We start from the raw sequence: 8,828 nt of genomic DNA on the forward strand, positions 1-8,828 counted from the left end.
GAAAGAGAGTCGAGAGTGGCATCCAGCTAACTCCCTAGAAAAGGTAAAGTGGTACCGAGGTGGACGATGTGGGCTAAGCACTTTTTGAGGGACAGAACCAGATTCCAGTGTAATTCAGCTCCAGGGAATTTGGGAGGGGAGGTTGAATCATCAAGGTTTTGGGAAAAAATGAGTTATTTTAATAGCATCATAATTCTACTGAAGACTCTAGGAGCCCAAGGACATTCTTAGGCACGGCTTGGATATGAAGACATGTACATTCACAGTGACACAAGATCACATGTCTTCCTTCCCACACAGCCTTGCACCACTTCTGCCTGAGAGACCCTGAGTGGGAGGTAGCTGCCTGAGAGACTGAGAATTAGTGTCCAAGAAGGACTGTGGCCTACCTACAGGTCTGTCACAGTCATTTCATCAGACCAAATGGTAATAAAAAGTGCTCAAGTGTGTCTTTATTTTTTTTCTGATACCTGGATTCTCAGAGCTTGTGAAAAGCACATGGGTTTGATAGAGACAATAAAGAAACCAGTGTTTTCTGCATATCCAAGTTGTAACTGGAGTACAGATCTATTTTATAAAGTACCAGGAGTTGAGTACAGCAAGGTAAAAATATTGGCTCCATGTATTTGGTAAGTTTTCTCACTTGTTATATAGCATAAAACTCACAAGACAATTCAGTTGCCTTGGATGTCAGGCTAAGGAGTTCTGGCTTCATTCTGTACAAATAATAGAGTCCTTGGAGAGATTTTTAGGAGGGTAATAAGCTTCCCTGGTAGCTCAGCTGGTAAAGAATCCACCTGCAATGCAGGCGACCTCAGTTCAACTCCTGGGTTGGGAACATCCCCTGGAGAAGGAATAGGCTCCCCACTCCAGTATTCTTGGGCTTCCCTGGTGGCTCAGAATCCCTGGTAAAGAATCTGCCTGCAATGCCAGAGACCTCGGTTCAATCCCTGGGTTGGGAAGATCCCCTTGAGAAGGGAATGACTGGCTACCCATTCCAGTATTCTGGCCTGGAGAATGTCATGGGCAGAGAAGCCTGGCAGGCTACAGTCCATGAGGTCGCAGAGTTGGACATGACTGAGTGACTTCACTTCACTTCAATAAAAGATTTAGTGAGGCTGTTTGGAAAGGTTCCTTCAAGTATAAAATGTATCTATAAACCTATCTATCAAGGACTGAAAAGAGAATGACAAGGGAAGGAAATTGATAATAACATCTGAATTGGGGGCAGTCCCTGGGTGCAAAGATAATTTTTAACATAATGCAGAGTCAGCTTTGCACTGTACCAAATACAATATCAACCACATGCCTCAAACAAAGTAGATGATGGACAGATCAACGTAGCACATAAAATAGTGATCTCCTCAGGAAAGTGCCTCAGTCTTTCATTTATGAATCCTCTGAAAACATTCTGTAGTATTTTTTTCCTGTATCATAAAATGAATGCAGTTTTAAGATATCCTGTTTAGAAATGCTCTGACTGCTAGGCTACATACAGATATGACAAACCGGAATAAATAAATTCACAGTGTTTTAATGTGTGTACTCACTAAAGAGAATTAATTAGTTGCAGAAATGAGACATTCTCACATTTAAAAATAAATTCCAAGCTAATTTTCAGTTTGTTACCAAGAATATATCTGCAATATCACTCCTGATAGAGTAAAAGTGTTACAGTAAATGCTCATTTATGGACAAATTTTAGAAACTAGCTTATATTTGACACATTATTCTACATATTATAATGATCTGATTAATAACAAACACGACAACCAAATATACATTGAAAATTTTAGAAGGTTATTTTCCAATAGAATATACTAGTATTAAGATTATTTTGCATACAGTTATATCTTTGAGGAATTAAATGACTTTTTATGATGATGTAACATAGAAAGTTCTGCCCAAAGATATAAGTTGCATTTTTTGGCATACTAGTTTGGTTACTCAAAATATGTACTATCCCTAAGGAAATACTGTTGAAAATAATTATTGAATTACTTTGAAAGTCACAAGAATCTTTTAAATCAATATGTTCCTGAAAGACTTCACCTGAGTTACTAACTAGCCTCAACCCTGCTTTCTGAGATTTAAGGTCACATAAAGCAGAAAAGAGGAGGAAGAACCACTGGTTTTTGGAAGCTCAGGAACTGTGCACAACCGTGGACAATAATTTTGAAGGAGATTGTAGAAAGCGTTAACGTTTATACCTTTTCCTGAATAAGGAACCAAACAAATACAGGGAGAATTATATAAAAAGTCATTTTATCTCCTATTTTCATCTTTCTTACTCCTTAGGGTGCACATTTCTCCTTTGTTACTCTAATTTTTCAATCAAGGCCTGAACTTTTCCTTAGAGTGTTCCTTTCTAAAAAGCCAAATAGCTCATTCCTTTTCTCCCTTCACTTCCTGCTACCACCCTCACTCCATCAAAAATGTCATTTTAATATTTTGGATGACTCTAGATGGCTGACTGATCTACCTGATATAGCTGATGTTAATTCTACTTAGTCTACTCAGTTCTATAAGAGTTACTGGCATTTGTAATGAGGGTGGCTTGATAAATCATTCTTTATTTGACAGCATTTTTTAAGACTTAAAGGACTTTCGTATATATGGAATGTTATACATTTGGGAACAGGAGTATACCATTAAGTCTGGTAGGTTAACCTGATTCAATCAAACTAAAGATTTTATAGCTAACTGACTTTATCAAAAGACCACTTTAGCAAAGACCATGAAAAGATGCTCAACATCACTAATTTATTAGAGAAATGAAAATCAAAACCACAGTGAAGCATCACCTCACACAAGTCAGAATGGTTTATCAACAAAAAGCCTGCAAATAGCAAATGTCAGAGAAGTTGTGGAGAAAAGGGAAACTGCATATGCTGTTGGGAATGTGAACTGGTGCAGTCACTATGGAAAACAGTATGGAGGTACCTTTAAAAACTAGAAATGGAGCTACCATATTTTCCAGCAATTCCACTCCTGGACATGTATATGGAAAAAATGAAAACACTAATTTGAAAAGATACATGCACCTCAATGTTCATAGCAGTACTGTTTATAATAGCCAAGACATGTAAGCAACCCAAGTGCCCATCAACAGATGACTGGATTAAGATTTGGCACTTATACAATAGAATGTTACTCAGTCATAAATAAATGAAATACTGCTATTTGCAGCCATGTGGTTGGGCCTACAGAACATTATGCTTAGGGAAATAAGTCAGACAGAAAACAACAATACTGTGATATCACATATGTGGATTCTAAATAAATGTATATGCAAAGCAGAAACAGTCTCCCAGACATGGAAAACAAACTTGCCATTACCAAAGGGAGAGGAAGAGGGGGAGGAACAAATTAGAGGTATGTGTTTAACAGGTACAAACTACTGTATACCAAATAGAGGGACTTCCCTGGTGGTCTAGTGGTTAAGAATTTGCCTTCCAGTGCATGGGATGCGTGTTTCATCCCTAGTCAGGGAGCTAAGATCCTACATGAAGTGGGGCAACTAAGCCCAATTGACACAACTACAAAGCCCACATGCACCACAAGGAAACAGTCATCAAGACACAACAAAGATCGTGCATAATTCAAGTGAGATCCCGCTTGAAGCAAGGAAGATCCCGTGTGACGCAAGGAAGACCATGCGTGATGCAAGGAATATCTCTCATGATGCAAGGAAGATCTCGTGTGTGGCAACAAAGAGCCCATGTGCTGTAAGGAAGATCCCACGAGCTGCAACTGAGACCTAACATGGCCAAATAAATAAATACTTTTTAAAAAAATCCCCCCAAACAAAATACAAATGCAATAAAGTTTTACTGTAAAACACAGGGAATTATGCCCATTATCTTGTAGCAACCTATGCTGCTGCTGCTGCTAAGTTGCTTCAGTCGTGTCCGACTCTGTGTAGCGACCCCATGGACTGCAGCCCACCAGGCCCCTCCGCCCATGGGATTCTCCAGGCAAGAGTACTGGAGTGGGTTGCCATTGCCTTCTCCGTAATAGAATATAATTTGCAAAAATATTTAATTACTACTCTGTACACCTGAAACTAACAGAATATTGTAAATCAACGACATTGCTAAAGCTATAAAATTTGTGAATGAAAACAGTTGAAAAAAATCTTAGTGACCTTGTGCTTGGCTGCTGCTGCTACTGCTGCTAAGTCGCTTCAGTCGTGTCCGACTCTGTGCGACCCCATAGACGGCAGCCCACCAGGCTCCGCCGTTCCTGGGATTCTCCAGGCAAGAACACTGGAGTGGGTGGCAAAAATTTCCTAAATTTAATGCAAAAAACTTGGAATGTCAATAAATTGAACTTAATAAAAACCATCTGCTGCTCATAAGATAATGAATGAAAATGCCCCCAAACTGAGAGAAATATATACAAAATTTATACCTGACAAAGATCTTATATCTAAAAAATATAAAGAACTCTTACAACTTAAAAATGAGAAGTCAAATAACTCAATAAAAATGGGCAAATTATTTGAATAGTCATGTCCTCAAAGAAGATATAGGAATAAAATATAAGCACATTAAAAGGTGCTTCAACATCATTAGTCACTGAGGAAACAATAAAAACCACAGTGAGATACAACTGCATACCTGATAGAATGACTACAATTCAGAAAACTGATAATTTCCAGTGTTGTTTTCCAAAATAATTGTAATTCTCAGATACTTCTTATATTGTCAATATAAAAATGTAAAATTATTTTGGAAAGTAATTTGGTGGTTTCTTTAAAAGCTAAACATATACCAACTACATTATATAGAATTTCCACACCTAAATACCAAGAGAAATAAAAGCTTATGTCCATACAAAGAGTTGTACATGAATGTTCAAAAGACTTTTATTTGTAAGAGACAAAAACTGAAACAACCAAAATGTACATCAAATTTTTGTATAACCATTGTAGTGGAATATTACTCAGTAATAAAGTAAAACAAATTACTGATACACTTACCAAACTGGAAGAATCTAAAAATATGCTGAGTAAAAGAAGCAAGATAAATAGAGGACATACTGTATGTTTCCACTTATATATAGTTCTGCTGCTGCTGCTGCTGCTGCTAAGTCGCTTCAGTCGTGTCCGATTCTGTGCGACCCCAGAGATGGCAGCCCACCAGGCTCCCCAGTCCCTGGAATTCTCCAGGCAAGAATACTGGAGTGAGTTGCCATTTCCTTCTCCAATGCATGAAAGTGAAAAGTGAAAGTGAAGTCGCTCAGTCGTGTCTGACTCCTAGCGACCGCATGGACTGCAGCCCACCAGGCTCCTCCGTCCATGGGATTTTCCAGGCAAGAGTACTGGAGTGGGGTGCCATTGCCTTCTCTGATATACAGTTCTAGAAAATGCAAATTCTTCTACCACATTAGAAAACAGATGAGTGAGTGGTTGCCTTGGCAGGGGTCAAAAAAGGGAGAGAGTTAAATTAAAAAGGAGCATCAGGAAACATTGGGGTGGAATGGATATATTCATTATTTTGATGGTGGTGGTTTCACAGATGTATACTTGTATAGAAGGTCACCAAACTATACATTTTAAATATGTACAGCTTATTTTACAAAACTATATATCAATAAAGCTCAGAAAATAAAAAGTTTAAAGAGAAATGAGTCTGGCCTCATACTAAAGAATCTGAGTTTTCTACAGAAGACAGACTACAGAGAACTATGCAGTTACACAGTTGTATTGCCTAAGTTATGTTACCTGTGGGGGATTAGGAAAGTGAGTGTGCAGAAAGCATTCCAGGAAATTCTAGAAGAGGTAAGACCCCAGGTAATAGTTAGTGAACTAGGATAAATAGAAATAAATATAGCAAGTAGATAAAAAGAATAGGAGGGCATGAAGACTGGACAAAGTTAACTCAAAAAGCATGCAAAGTCAAGTTAAGGGATTGGAGCTTTATATCAGCCACACAGAAATCACTGAAGTAGAAGTGGGACAGGATCCAATCGTGTTTCAGAAAGATGACTTTGGCTGCTGGGTAAAGAATGCATGAGAAGGTGGAAACAAGCAGGGAGACCAGAAGGTAGGACGATGATAAAAATTCAGGAGAAAAAAAAGTGGAGGCTTGAACTAAAAGCTATTAAAAAGGTGAAGAGATATTTATAGAATCATTATAGAAAGAAGCCTTCACACATCATCAGGTGGTCCCAGAGTCCCATTTCTTTGGCTTTCACATGAATACTGTTTAATTTATTTTCTTGTTTGTAACATCTACAGATTATTTCTGCTTTCTCATCTGTAATTAAAGATACCTGGTTCAAAGAGGTTTTATTTTATTTTTCACTGTTAAATGAGATTATGCTTGGAAAATATTTATTATTAACATAACAATTTATGAATATAAAATATTTGTTATTATTATTTTCCCTAAAATTCTATCTTCACTTGACTTTTCCATAAGCCTTTTAGGAAATATAATTGTCAGTTTAGCATTCTCACTGCACTGGTAGAATATTATATACAGCCTTAACTCATTCAATGTCATCTATCAATTAGACATCATCTTGGCACTAACAGAAAAAAAAAATTTTTTTTCTATAAAATTCAAGGAGGTTATTATCTGTGCACTTCATATTAGTGTTTTCTAGGAAAAGCTATGTCTTTGATTTTGGTATTTAAAAAAAAAAGACTCCAGAGAATGGGATAGAGCACATACATGGTAAGATGGAGATTCAGAGGGCAAAGCCAAGAGCCACAAAGAATATTCCCCGGCCTTGAAACCTAATGGAGGTTTCCCAGCCGAATATTCAAACTGCTTTGGACTGGTGACTTCATTTTTGTCTGCCATTTTCTCCTTGTTTAATCCAGAATATCTGTAGAGTATTACCCTATGCCTGACCCATCATTATATGCTGGAAACATAAAATTTGTTCCTTTAGTTTCACAGGACCACAGATGGATAGGAATTGTGTCCCAAAGGGTAAATGATTATACACTAAGAGCCTTATTCATACCTGATTTAGAAGCAGTTGAGAAGACTGAGGAGTTCTGAGCTGAAGCTATAACAGGATAAGGCATTAGAAGACCTTGAGATGGGGTAAATGTATATTGCCTTTGAGAAGAATATGAATCTTTGGAGACAAGAGGGCTTACATGGTCCTTGAAATAAACCCACACCCTACAAATAGCTGTGAAAAGAAGAGAAGCAAAATGTAAAGGAGAAAATTAGAGATATAAGCATCTGAATGCAGAGTTCCAAAGAATAGCAAGGAGAGATAAGAAAGCCTTCCCCAGCTATCAATGCAAAGAAACAGAGGAAAAACAACAGAATGGGAAAGGCTAGAGATATCCTCAAGAAAATTAGAGATACCAAGAGAACATTTCATGCAAAGATGGCCTCAATAAAGCACAGAAATGGTATGGATGTAACAGAAGCAGAAGACATTAAGAAGAGGTGACAAGAATACACAGAACTGTACAAAAAAGAGCTTCACTAGCAAGATAATCACGATGGTGTGATCACTCACCTAGAGCCAGACATCCTGGAATGTGAAGTCAAGTGGGCCTTAGAAAGCATCACTACGAACAAAGCTAGTGAGGTGATGGAATTACAGTTGAGCTATTTCAAATTCTGAAAGATGATGCTGTGAAAGTGTTGAACTCAATATGCCAGCAAATTTGGAAAACTCTGCAGTGGCCACAGGACTGGAAAATGTCAGCTTTCATTCCAATCCCAAAGAAAGGCAATGCCAAAGAATGCTCAAACTACTGCACAATTGTACTCATCTCACACGCTAGTAAAGTAATGCTCAAAATTCTCCAAGCCAGGCTTCAGCAATATGTGAACCGTGAACTTCCAGATGTTCAAGCTGGTTTTAGAAAAGACAGAGGAATCAGAGATCAAATTGCCAACATCCACTGAATCATCAAAAAAGCAAGAGAGTTCCAGAAAAACATTGATTTCTGCTTTATTGACTATGCCAAAGCCTTTGACTGTGTGGATCACAATAAACTGTGGAAAATTCTGAAAGAGATGGGGATACCAGGCCATCTGACCTGCCTCTTGAGAAACCTATTTGCAGGTCAGGAAGCAACAGTTAGAACTGGACATGGAACAGACTAGTTCCAAATAGGAAAAGGATATGTCAAGGCTGTATATTGTCACCCTGCTTATTTAACTTATATGCAGAGCACATCATGAGAAACACTGGGCTGGAAGAAGCACAAGGTGGAATCAAGATAGCCAGGAGAAATATCAGTAACCTCAGATATGCAGATGACACCACCCTTATGGCAGAGGGTGAAGAGGACTAAAAAGCCTATTGATGAAAGTGAAAGAGGAGAGTAAAAGTTGGCTTAAAGCTCAACATTCAGAAAACTAAGATCATGGCATCTGGTCCTATCACTTCATGGCAAATAGATGGGGAAAGAGTGGAAACAGTGTCAGGCTTTATTTTTGGGGGCCCCAAAATCACTGCAGATGGTGACTGCAGCCATGAAATTAAAAGATATTTACTCCTTGGAAGAAAAGTTACGACTAACCTAGATAGCATATTAAAAAGCAGAGATATTACTTTGCTGGCAAAGGTCCGTCTAGTCAAGGCTATGGTTTTTCCAGTGGTCATGTATGGATGTGAGAGTTGGACTGTGAAGAAAGCTGAGTGCCAAAGAATTGATGCTTTTGAACTGTAGTGTTGAAGAAGACTCTTGAGAGTCCCTTGGACTGCAAGGAGGTCCAACCAGTCCATCCTAAAGGAGATCAGTCCTGGGTGTTCATTGGAAGGACTGATGCTAAAGCTGAAACTCTAATACTTTGGCCACCTCATGTGAAGAGTTGACTCATTGGAAAAGACCCTGATTC

This window comes from Bison bison, unplaced genomic scaffold (assembly GCF_000754665.1).
Source record: "Bison bison bison isolate TAMUID 2011002044 unplaced genomic scaffold, Bison_UMD1.0 scf7180017864260, whole genome shotgun sequence".
Classification (NCBI taxonomy): Eukaryota; Metazoa; Chordata; class Mammalia; order Artiodactyla; family Bovidae; genus Bison; species Bison bison.